This window comes from Neolamprologus brichardi, chromosome 3 (assembly GCF_056152115.1).
Source record: "Neolamprologus brichardi isolate AB-2024 chromosome 3, ASM5615211v1, whole genome shotgun sequence".
Lineage (NCBI taxonomy): Eukaryota > Metazoa > Chordata > Actinopteri > Cichliformes > Cichlidae > Neolamprologus > Neolamprologus brichardi.
In genome coordinates this window covers 41,156,580-41,168,986 of record NC_142106.1, presented here as the reverse complement: position 1 = coordinate 41,168,986, position 12,407 = coordinate 41,156,580, and the positions used below count along the sequence as shown (strand labels likewise).

The 12,407-nt window shown below is 42.8% G+C and overlaps 2 protein-coding genes across 3 annotated transcripts in view; one reads left to right on the top strand and one right to left on the bottom strand.

The window, feature by feature from the left end:
* Positions 1 to 5,667, bottom strand: part of LOC102797977 (leucine-rich repeat and fibronectin type-III domain-containing protein 4) — a 35,581-nt gene extending 29,914 nt beyond the window's left edge. Inside the window, exon 1 of the mRNA XM_087837655.1 lies at positions 5,391 to 5,667. The gene's annotated coding sequence lies outside the window, so the exon portion shown is untranslated. The remainder of the gene's footprint in view (positions 1 to 5,390) is intronic.
* Positions 1 to 12,407, top strand: part of pcxb (pyruvate carboxylase b) — a 285,541-nt gene that overhangs the window by 202,714 nt on the left and 70,420 nt on the right. The window lies entirely within an intron of this gene.

Here is a 12,407-nt window from a genome sequence, read left to right as displayed (position 1 = left end):
TAGGTCAGTGACATGCCAGCCAGGCCTCTGCATCAGTGATGGATGTATTGATTAATGCTGCACAGACGGGCGCACACACACACTTCCACACAGGCACACACTTCTATAAAAAATAAACTGTCTTCACTAATGTGTTTGTTCCTTTTTCTACCCTTTTTCTATTTTATCTCATTCGATTTTCTATATTGCTCTAGTGGTCACCCATCTTTCTCATGGCCCTCTCTGAACCAAGGGAACTTAAATGTGGAAAGACAAAAGGCCAGTGATAAGAGATGAATAGCACAAGTAGAATCAGAAGGAGGCATAAATGTAGCATGTAGCATATAAGCGATTCCTTGCTCGAGTCTTGTTAGCGTCAGGCGCGTTTAATCTGAAGCCACTTTTAGCTGTTATGAATCACAACTTGCAATGTAACTCACCACAAAGAGCTTTTTTCCCTCAGTGTGTGATACTAATGCAGACAAAACAAGGCTGCACTGCAATGAGCCTGCAGGGGAAACTGGTTTCCCTTGAGTTTGTTGATTACTGCGTCTCATATTCTAACGCTTAGCAGTGCTGATACATGCAGAAATGCTGCATGCTTTGCTGTGAGACTTAAGTGTTTCCAGCTAAGTACAAGCCGGTTTCTTCTGACAGTCATCACCCACGCTGCATTCTGCACCATGATTCACTTGAACATCTACAACCCACTGCATCTGTTGGTGATATTTGTAATGCAGACAAACACATGTGAACTGAAGACGTAGTGCTGGTTTGGCAGGAAGCTGTTCCCAGCGTGTTTGGCAGAATTGTGGGACATACTTGCAAACTGATGGTCTTGATGTTTGCCTTTGTCGGGCTTGGATTTAAACTCGATGTGAAGAATGTACATCTCAGCAGTTTAAAAGAGGCTGACGGTGCTTTAAAAGCCCAGACTTTCTTTTTCAATTCTTGGTTTTAAACTCTTGAAACACCTAAAATCAATCATCGAAGAGTAAATGCACCCAGAATATCAGTCAGTGGACCTGACGGATTGAAGGGCACCTTTGATTTGTCTTGGTATGGTATAGGGCTGGGACAATCAACAGTCATTTATCCAGCAAGAATGCCAAACCGCTTAGGCTTTGGAAGTATGACCCCATATTTTCTATTCTTTTTCTGCCTTTTTACAGACTGAACGTGCGATAAAAGGTTTAAATGGGGTCATAACATCTTGTATTTTAGGCTCGTTGGAGAAAAGTTTTGATGGGATTGAACACATCAAAGTTTTGTGCTGTTCCTGTAAATCCATCTGCTCTCTTCCTCCATCTCTAGAGGGGTTTTCACAAAGCAGGATTAGCAAGTTAGCCCGATAAGTTTAAAAGTACTCTGTGAAATTTTGTTAGCAATTCTCAGTCTGCATAGCTGAATCACATTACATAAACCTAATTTTCTCATTTAGTTTCATAGATTTGGATCAGTATTAGCTAGAGTGGAATAATCTTTCACAGATACGCGGGTTAATTCCTAATCTTAATTTGCGAAATTCTGCTGGGACTCATTGGATCTGAGTTCTAGGTGTTTATAAAACGCTGCAGACACCATTAATTTTATTTTATTTTTTTCTAATTCTTGTTTCTCCTTTGTGTGTCTTCTTTGTGTGTGTCCTTTATGTGATTTTTGAGCTGACCCTTCTCTTTGTTGCTCACCGTTTTGGTCAGGACTAAATGGGTCAGGCCTGATGGAGCTTGTTGGAGCACACTGACCTGACAATCTTATATTTGCAGTGTGTGTTTTGCCGCTACAAAGGACATCAAGTTCAGCATAGCTGCTTTTTGATAATGGAGGTGTGCTCATCATGTTCTCTAATCTCGAGAAGGGTTAAGAGATCGTTCTGTGGCAGAATAAAACACAGAACTGGATGAAGAGAGCATAGATAACAGAGTGTTCACCTCTAGCTATAGTTTCCACTTCTCTTCAAATACGATTGCTGCGTGAAGTCTTAATTTCCACCACATCTCCGACCCCACACTTAACCCCTCCCCCAAGTTTCCTCACGTTCACACTTGACTTTCCCCCATTTCTCCCATCTCCTGGATATCTCCGTCCCCAAAACCCACCCCTCCATCTGTCTCCAGTGGTTGCCGTGGTTACGGTTTGTTCTGCTCATCAGGCGCCTGCTGCGCCTAAACAGACTGTCAACAGTTTAATTACTCATACTTTCATCCCCATGTCTTTCCTTACTTTCTGTACAGCACGTTTGCTCGCTCCTTCCACGTCTTTACGGGTAATCTCTTGGTAACTCTTCCTTTTGCTCCTTCAATCATTCTCTACTTTTATCTTCACACTTCCTTCCGTCATTTGACATCTTTTGACTTTCATCCTTTTTTTTTTTTTTTTTTGTCATCCTTTCGTTGCTACCATTACATCCTACAAATCTACGTTTGACTACCAACTGTCTAATTACTCAATCTTTTATCATTCGGTCTCATCGGATTGATTCCATTCGTTCACACACCTCCTCCTTGTGTCTCTGTTTTATTAGTGCAGTTTTTCTTCTCAGACATTGTTATTCCTCTATTCCCTTATCCCCACGCTCTCTTATCATCCACCTCTCAAGTGTCATCGTTCGCCTTTTCATTCTTCATTACTCAGTCTCTCTACATCCTCCGAGTGTTCCTCCCTATCTTAAACAGTGTTGTAATTACGCCTCTTCATCGCACTATCGTTCTGTACCTCTCTGTCCATCATCTGCCGCTCTGATCCCTGATCCCGACAGCGGCCTGATGCCTCATCCTTTGATCCTCCCACTATTCCTTAACAGCTCAGCTTTTCACGTCTCTCCCTTCACCGTTTGTCTTCCCCTCTTTCGTCACTTCATCCATCAAGTGCCATCCTCCTGACAGTAACCACGTTTCCCTTGTTTCAGGGTTTCAAACTTTCCACTTCTCTCCTTGATGGAAAGTTGGTTAAATCAAGCAGGTGCGTGACTTCCTACATCCATCATAGGTTATGATCTTTAATGTTTAATTGTGCCTGTCTTTTTTTGTTTCATGTAGTTATCATTAATGTTCATGACTTTTCCACTTATTTGGGTCCCTCATCTTCCTTTTGGCTCTTTATTCATTAATCAGTGAGGCCTCGCCCCGCAACCAGCTACTGTCCTGTCACCATAACCAAGTTTGACTTTTTGCTATATTGAAGTGGTGTGCATAAGTATTTAATAATGGGCTCTAATCTACATTTAGCTGGCTTTTCTGGGGTATTTTTACCATTTATAAAGATTAAAAAATGCACGAGAGCAAGTTTAGTGTAATTATTAGCATATCAGACTTATAGTATGCTAGTATAATTATAATTACCCAGCCTAGTCTTAATTCACAGGCCAGATGCAGTTCATTCTGCAAAAATGTCTGGATTTACATGTTGTTTGAGCTAGATCACACAACCAACACTGCCCGGTAACCCATCAGTTAATAAATAAATAATATATATATATAAAACGAGGTTAGTAAATACATCTTTTTATCTCACAGAGGGCAAAACAGGGGTGAAAGACGTGTATATATATATATATATATATATATATATATATATATATATATATATATATAAAATATATACACACATTTGGTTTGTTTATCTTGGCAAGTCTTGTATTTTGAACAGCAAGTGCCCCATCTGTTCACCTGCCTTACTGTTGCCTGGGAATGATGGGCAGACACCCTCAATAACAAGAAGCCACGTGGAGCATTAACAACATAATTGAGAAATTGTTCTTTTATTCTGCTTTTATTTCACTGTTTGAGTCAAATGACACTTACCTGCTCTGTATTCTTATGAAACTCAGTAGCAGGAGAGCAGAGCCAATTATAGATTGATGATTTGCTTAATAGAAACCAAACAGCCTCTTTGTTGCACTTCAAAAGGAGTTAGTCGTCATTTCTTCTGCATTAGCTGTGCCCCCGTTCAAAGCGGGAGTCAAAACTGTAAACTATCAACGGAGCAAATAATGAGCCCTGTCTTGGTTATTCAGAAAGCTTATTGTTCACATGTGCCGTATTGTTTTAAGCTGAATCTCGTTTGTTTCCGGGATAATTAATGTTCCTCTAAGGTAGAATTTTCACTTTTGCTATAAGCCGGGCTCGATAATTGGCTCGTCTTTTTACATGGAAAAGCCCTATGGTACGTTGTATTCCCCTTGTAGTTATATCTCCAAATAGCTCATTACTGGTGTTAGTGATCTTTAACAGAGTTTTTGGGGCCATGCAAGACTAATTGTAGCCAATGGTAACCGTAGAAAGCAACATAATGATGACCATCTGTCACTGTTAATTATTTCTTCTCATCTGTTTTTCTATTTTTAATTCCCACCCAGTCAATCCTCATTCATGTATTATTCTAGCCTGGATGTGTCTCTTTCTAACTTTATTATCTAGTCACTCATCTCATGTCTTTTTTCCCCACTGCCTTCATTTTAATGTAGTTTCTTGCTTGTGAAATCTCGATTATACAACACTGCTCATCTTGATCCTTCCATTTCTTTGCTTTTTCACTGTTACCATAAGACCTTCATCACGTCACTGTGTATCCTTTCCTCCTACTTCCACTCATTGTTTTTTCCTTGTCACATGACAGTCTGTCACTGATTATAACTCACCCTCTGCCATCCTTCCATCTGACCTCTCTTAGCCTTCAATACCCACCACCACTATCATGTGCCAACCCTCCCTTTCCTTTTTCCATCTCCGCACATCACTATTTACCCTCTCTCCCTTCTCCGTTTCTTTCTCATCGCCCTCTTATCCTTCTCTGTCCAGTCTGTCTGATCTCCCGTGTCAGTGTGCCAAATCTGCGCGTTTGTGTGCGCACGCAGGCAAAGCTTACGTAAAAAGCCCCGAACGAAGGGAGGTTAGTACGGATCTGTGCTGCTTAGGCTGCTGCTGCTGACACCACAGACACACAGTCATCCCCACAGACACACACAGCACGCCAGGTGAGATTACATAAAGGCAAGGTGATGAAAGCCAAGCTGAGACACACCTAGTAGGTAATGTGATGCAAGACGGCTGGCTGACACTCAGACACACACAGATTCTCAATGGGAGGGTAGAGTGAAAAAGGATGTGGAAAGAATACAAGGATGATAAGAAAAGGTTAAAATTGGTGCCAAGTGGTAGATTTGACACTACTTCTAACTTCTGAATGCACTTTTGTTTGTTTTTGTGTGTGTGTGTCTGTGTGTGTGAGAGACAGGGAGAGGGGCACAGAGCTCTGAGTTCCCAGTTCAGTGAGTGCTGGTGTGCACTGCATTGATTTACTCAATGATTCAGCACAAGAGAGCTAGCCATGCAGATATAGATTTGCCTTTTCTGGTGTGTGTGTGTGTGTGTGTGTGTGTGTGTGTGTGTTTGGAATTGCATGGACATTACCTTTTCCGTCTGTGCGGCTCTATAATCCGAATCAGCTCCACATGTTATCCTGGTTTGAGGGTGTGTGTTTGTGTGTGTATGTTGCACAGATCTCGCCCCAGGTGTTTCTACTTATTCTGAGCCAGCACAGGGGGGGTGGGAGGTTATTGTGTGCTTGCACTGAAACCTGTCCTACTGCGCTCCACACTCACACATCCCCACACACATCAAAAGGAGATGGATATAGGTCAGTGTCAGACAACCAGAGAGTTGGAGAAATTCCAATCCCGCGATATCCTCTTAGGCTTCTATAGATGAAGAAAACCTGGGAAATCCTGAATTACTCGCTCAATCCTGGCGCGGTATTCCGAAAAAGACTCGGGTTTGAAAAAAATCCAGGAATCCACTTTGCTTAAAATCCTATTTATGGCATCTTGATACGATTTCCTCATGGCTGTGTTCAACTTTTCTCTCTCAAGCAGTTCAGTCAAGTAAGAATCCAAGCAGTAGTCTTCACCTCCCCTTCTCACCTCCTCTCTCCTCCATCACCCTCCCTTTGCTCCTTTTTTTGCCTCCACTCTCAGCTCCTTTTCTTTTATTCATTCATCTGGTCCTTTCTTTGTTCTTGTACTGCTCAGTTTTGTTTCTTTTCCCGCCTTCCTCTCGTCCCTCACTTCCAGGAGCGGTCTCCGGTGTGTCTCGGGGCTCTTCTACACTCGCTGCTACATTTGTTCTCCCACGCTGAATTAGCCGTTTGTTGATGACCTTGGAGGCAAGTGCAGAAAAGGTGGTTTGGGAGTAACCTGGGAGATGGCTGGAAAACCTAAAACGAGAGAGACGTAGTGTAAATGCAGTGTGTACTGTGCATGCGCTCCATTTTGAAAACTCCTTTTGTGTGCATCATAAATTATAAATCAGCCTTTCGCTGCTCCACCCTGCTGACCTCCCTTTTCCCTCTGATGCCTCCACACCTCCCTGTTTCCACAACTTCTGTCACTCACGCCTCTCTTACGGCCCCCTCCTCAACTTGCCACCCCTCATTTCTTTCTCCCTCGGTTTCCCACACTCCCTCTCTATCTCTCACCTGTCAGTCAGGGGGAATCGATAGCTCCGAGACCCTCTTAGCACTTCTCAGTAGGCTGCAATGGATGATTCTTGCGCTCACAAATGCACTCGGCACGCACACAGACACAGTCGTGCAACACATTTACACATGCTGGCGCACGCATCCAAGTAGCCATGCAGTGATACTCTCTGCAAGCACGCACAGCCTCTGCATCTCTCCGTTTACTTGCTCTGTCTTTGAATCTCACGCACAGACACACACTGAGCCTAATAAAACAACTGGTCTATTGATCAGTGGCACGAATGTCAGACGGTTCAAAAGTCCACCCGCCTCCACTCTCTGGCCTGTCAATCCAACCGGCACCTTTTAAGAAAGCAATCTCATTATCGTGCTTTAAATCTTTGCACTCTGTCAGTGTCTCTCGGCGAGTGTGTTCCTTTCAGTGTGCATCTATATGTTAGTGCCGCAGCTACATGTATGTTACAAGCCCACTGGATTTTTTTTTTTTACATTTAATTTTTATTATCTGCAGTTCATTTCTTATCGTTCCAGTTTATCTCCCTCTTCTCCTCCTGTGTGCACTTTGCTACTTCCAAAGCACAGTAGAGCTATTTTTCTGTTTTTTGAGTCGTCTCATTGTTCTTTCATCTTCATCCAGCATCTTTCACCCTTGTTTTGCCCTCTGTGGTATAAAAAGATGTATTTACTAACCTCTTTTTCCGGATCATTCCACCACCATGACTCCTGAAGCCGTCACATTTCTCCGTCTCCGCGGCTTTCGCTCTCTCAGCTCCGTGGAAAAACACCCATCTCTCTCTCTCTCTCTCTCTCTCTCTCGTTGGTATCTCTGTCTCTTCGTCTGCCTCTCTCTCTCCCGTTGGTCGTCCCCTCACTCGGTCGACAGCTGCAGCGCTCTGTCTGCCTCCTCTGTCGCTCTTCCGTCAGGGCTGTAGGCTGATTGAATTTTAAGTCATGTTAATCCCACAGAACAGGTACTGAATGAAGGAGGGGACAAAGAAGGGAGAGAGAAAATAACAGAATGCAGAGAGTAAGCTGGCTTGTATTTTTAGAAATCTCCTCTCTCCTCAGGAAGGGATCTTTCTTTTACTTGTCCTGCTTCCACAGAGTCACTTGACTCTTGATTTTGTCTGCATCTCATCTTCTTTTCTTTTGTCCTTATCTGGGGAAGAAGTGTGCGATTCTCATTGAGCAGCAAAGGAAAGCGCCGTGATCGGTCTCCGGCAGCGTCAAGCATCAGACTGAGAGAGTGTGTGCACAAGAGAGAGGCATGTAGATGAGGAGCAGGACAAATACAGGGCTGAGGTGTAGAGGGGTGGGGGGAGAGGAAGGAGGAAAAGAGACGGAAGATGTGCTATAGGAGGAGGAAGAGCCAAGATGAGGAGATGGAGAATGTGGGAGACTAACAATGAGGAAGAAGAGTGATGACAGCGACCTACACTGGCTCAATGTAGTTAATTTAAAATAAGTAAAAAGATGCACTTTCAGAAAAATGTGTGCTCAGATGTAGATGTGGCACCGTGTTGTTTTTAGTCCATTGGTGGGATTTGTTATTCTATATATAGGGAATGCACAGAATAAGGATTTGGCACGCATTACCCCCTCCCACCAGTTAGGTGTCTGTACTGGACCCCGTCTTTGTTATAAACCCAAAGGTCATAGAGCAAATTGAGATACTTTAATATTAGTCTTCTGTTTCATTACATTTCACAGAGTTGGAGTTTACTGGCCCCATTTTTCCTTTATAGCTGCCCAGTTCGTCACAGCTTAGATTTTTAAAAAAGTGCTGGAAACATCCCTCAGAGATTTTACGTCTATATTGACATGATGACATCACACAGTAGCTGCAGATTTGTCAGCTGCACATCCATGTTGGGAATCTCCAGCTCCAGTTTTAAATGACTTGAGTTTGTGACCGAGTCTTTTCCTACTGGGAGCGGCGTCAGAAGATAGGTGCACTGATCATAAGGGATGGACATGATCAGCAAAGATACTCAGGTGGGCTGTAGTGTTTAAACAATGCTCAGTTACAGCAGCAGCCTGAACCGCTGATACAAAGCAGGATGGATCCATGCTTTTCTTTCTGTTTATGTCCAAGTGTGACCCGACCATCCAAATATCACAGCTGATTGAGGCTCATGAACATTTTTACGCTCTTTTGTTGTCCAATTTTGTGGAGTCCATGTAAATAATAGCCTCAATTTCCTGTTCTCACCTTAAGAGTGTCGCCCATTGTCGTTTTTTTGCTGCTGCTTTAGCCGATCTGCTTCAACCTTCCACATGTTGTGTTCAGAGACGCTTTTCTGCATTTGTTATGCTTGTTTACAGCCTTGGTTATAATGAGCTGATACTTAAGTTACTGTTGCCTTCCCATCAGCTGAGATAGTCTGGCCATTCTCCTCTGACCTCTGGAATCAACAAGGCATTTTTGCCCAGAGAACTGCTGCTCACTGGATATTTTCTCTTTTTCCGACCATCCTCTGTAAATCCTAGAGATGGTTGTGTGGGGAAAATCCCAGTAATTCAGCAGTTTCTGAAATCCTCAGACCAACCTGTCTGGCACCAGCACTATAGCACACTGATAGCCACTTAAATCACATTTCTTCCTTATTCTGACGCTCGGGTTGAACTTTATCAGGTCTTCATGTTCACATTTTCTAAATGCATTCAGCTGCTATCATGGGATTAGATATTTCACATACCTTTAGATATTTCCATTAAAGAGAATTTGAAACAGCGAGTGAATGTACACAGACAGACTGAGACGTATCTCTCTCTCGCTCGCGCGCGATATATCTGTCATAGATATATATAGATAGAGCTCTATTTATCTATAGATATCTCTATATACAGAGAGATGGATATCAAGATATTGCTATATCTAATGCATGTTATCTACTCTCACATTTACATTTCTACATGCAAGCATAGAAAACCTTTTTCTCTATATCTCACTTCAGCATGCTGGGAAGAATAAGGAGAAGTTCTCCCAGGTTTCTCTTTTCCACAGTGTGCACAGTTGTTCATTTTGGCCTTCCAGGTATGAAGCTCTTACTGAGTTCCAGGACTTTTCTTTTTTTTTTTAATATAATTTTTTTTTTACTTTGCAAAATTAAGAAAAAAAGGAGCCTAGGGGTTAAACTAACTACATGCAGGTGTGTTTGCAAAGTGTTTCTTGCTGAGAAAGGAAATACAAGGAGTGAATTGCACAAATGGGGACAATAATGCACATTTTCAGATGGTCTCCATGCAAATGGAAGCATAATTAGCACTTAATTGTATACATAAAAGTGACATAAGTAGTTGTGTGACAAAATAAGAGACCTTAGGAGAGAAGCTAAGGTTCCGCATGCTGCGTCTCTTTGGTTTGCTGTAGATTGAAGCATACAATGAGGCCCGATCACCTTCTGTTAAAAAACAGGCCTGAAAGATTGTGGTGCAGTCATATATAGAGAAGTACTGATAAAACATATTTCGGATATAATATTTCGTAGTTGTAGGGGTATTTTTACACAAAATCTGATGGAGGGTTGGGTGGACAGAAGGAAGGAGAGATGGAGGAGGGGGAGGAAAAAAAAGACTGCTGGTGTGACAAGGGGAAGCGAAGTTTTTACCGCCTCGAGCATCAGTCGGATCAGGATGAGAGCGGGAGCAGACGATGATGATTAAGAGAGAGGACGGGGACGTAGGGAAGGGGCCAAAGATCTCTGAGGGCATAAGGCAGATAAGTGAGGAAGAGAGGGGTTACTGAGAGATAGAAGAGAGGGCTGGATGGAGTGATAGGAAGGCGATAGGAGCGAGTGCAGCTGATACTACTTCAAACGGTGGTCGAGGGCTTGATTTCCCTGCCGCGCTGATAGCTGCTGGGAACGGCCGTGAAATGGAAACCATCTTCGGGCGCGTGTATGTGTGTCTGTGTGCGTCCCATTACTAAGGCAGGACCTAAAACATCAGAGCTATTGGATGTTGGAATTAAGTCACTCCCAAATTTCACATAAGCGCAGTTCTGTTTTGCAACAAAATCCCACACTGGAGATGAAACTTCAGAGATAGATGGTAGGAAAGAGATGAGGGATGGAGATGTGGTTCTGTTATGGGTGAATTGGTTTTTCGTGTATCTAAATTTCAACCCAAGACTCAATTTTTTGTTCATCTTTCACAATTTATGCCCCCTTCCTGTTTATCTCCTTTCTTCATTTCCATTTCAAGCATTTGACTCCCCATCATTCATTTTTTTCTTTCCTATATCTGTCGTTCCTTGATCTCTCCCTCTTGACTTTTTTTTTCTCCTGCTGCTGTGGGCCAACATATTTTTAACTTTGTAAGCCAAACCTCCCTCACAGGAAGGTCCAGCAACAGGATGTTTGATATATTATTTCATTCAGTCATTTAGAGCGGCCAGTTGATGGCCCGTTGATTCACAATTAATCAAACCTCTAGTGTTGTAGCACCAAGTTCTCTTCCCGGAGCGAGCGACCTCGCTGAACGAAATAAATGACATGACCTAATGCTGGCTAACGGATCGAGTGAGTCAGGAGAAACTCTCATTACTGACACAGAAGTTGGTTTATATACATCCCACTTCAGTGCACTTATGAATAAAATACAATGCTTTTTCACATAAAGTAGGGCAAAGGTGCATCCTATGCAGATCATCTGCTTCTACAGCTCAGTCTGGTTAAAGTAAAGCACACAAGGGGAAAGTCTTTTTTTCCCTCGGACTGAGAACTAAGCAGAAAGATTGGCAGGATGTGTAGTTCACTCTGAGTAGCACTGCACTTAATCAGAAAGAGGCCAGACCTGTTCTGGTTTGGTCAGGCCAAATTAGCCCTCAAAGTGAAAACGGTTGCAGGGGAGTCGGCCTACTGACCCGGCGCTGAACACATCCATCGATGTCTTTCTTTTGGTTCAGTGGTCAACTCACTAGTGGTGTGTGCCATCGGTTGCATATTTGTTTCTGACGGGAAATTAAATCAGCATGTTTGATTTAGCAATGGAGTTTGCATTTGAACATCCACACCTCTCCAAAATTGACAGAAAGCAATGAGCTGTGAAAAAGACAAAATCTAATGTAGATGCGAGCATCATGAAGCTAAATAAGACTTTCCTGTTTTTACTTTCTGCTCTTTTCCTGTGTTCAAAGATTTGGTCAGTACTTCTCACAGTACAATAAAAAAAAAACAGAACAGTGTCCCTGCCTAGAGGTTGTGCGTATTCGTGCTTGCTACCATCTCTTTATAGAGATGAGCAAGTAGCTGCCACTGCTGACTCAGAGCAGCCCACAGTCTTTGCTGTTTTCAGAGAGGCGACTGCCATCTGACCACAATGATTTCTCCCTTGTAAAGGTTGCTCAGGTCCCCATCTGCGAATTCATCTTGCATCCAAACACACAGAGTGTTCGAACAGATTTAAAAAGATTTTGCTGAATGGCTCTTCTTAAACAATTGAGTAGATGTGGGCTACCATGAAACAGAAAAGGTGAAGTTTGGTCAGCACTGTGCAGCTTGAATCAAATATGGAACCTTCACAGCAGCTGCAGAACACGTCCTTGCCGGCAGCAAGTATATAGGTGTGTTTTTGAATGAGATGGGGGGAAAACTGAAAACCATTTTCACCCTTGATGATTTAGATTTTGTAGTATTTCACACTATGGTGCAAAGGTTTTAGACATTTCACAAGTTTAGGTTCTTTTCCTCAATGCAGCCTTAAGTCTTAAATGCATTCTTCTGTAGACTGTGAGTCATACTGCCGGCATTCTTAAACACTTTAAAATAAGCTGGATCTAAGCGATCTGTTCCTCTACAGGACACAGCAGCAGGAAATGGCTCATCATTTTGCCTGGACAGCAAGGAGTGGCAGCACTGTAATACAAAGAGCCTGTCAGAGGCGCACATGAGATGAGCGCCTCTGACTGAGATGAGGCAAAGCGAGAGAAACTAGGAAGTTCATTTTGC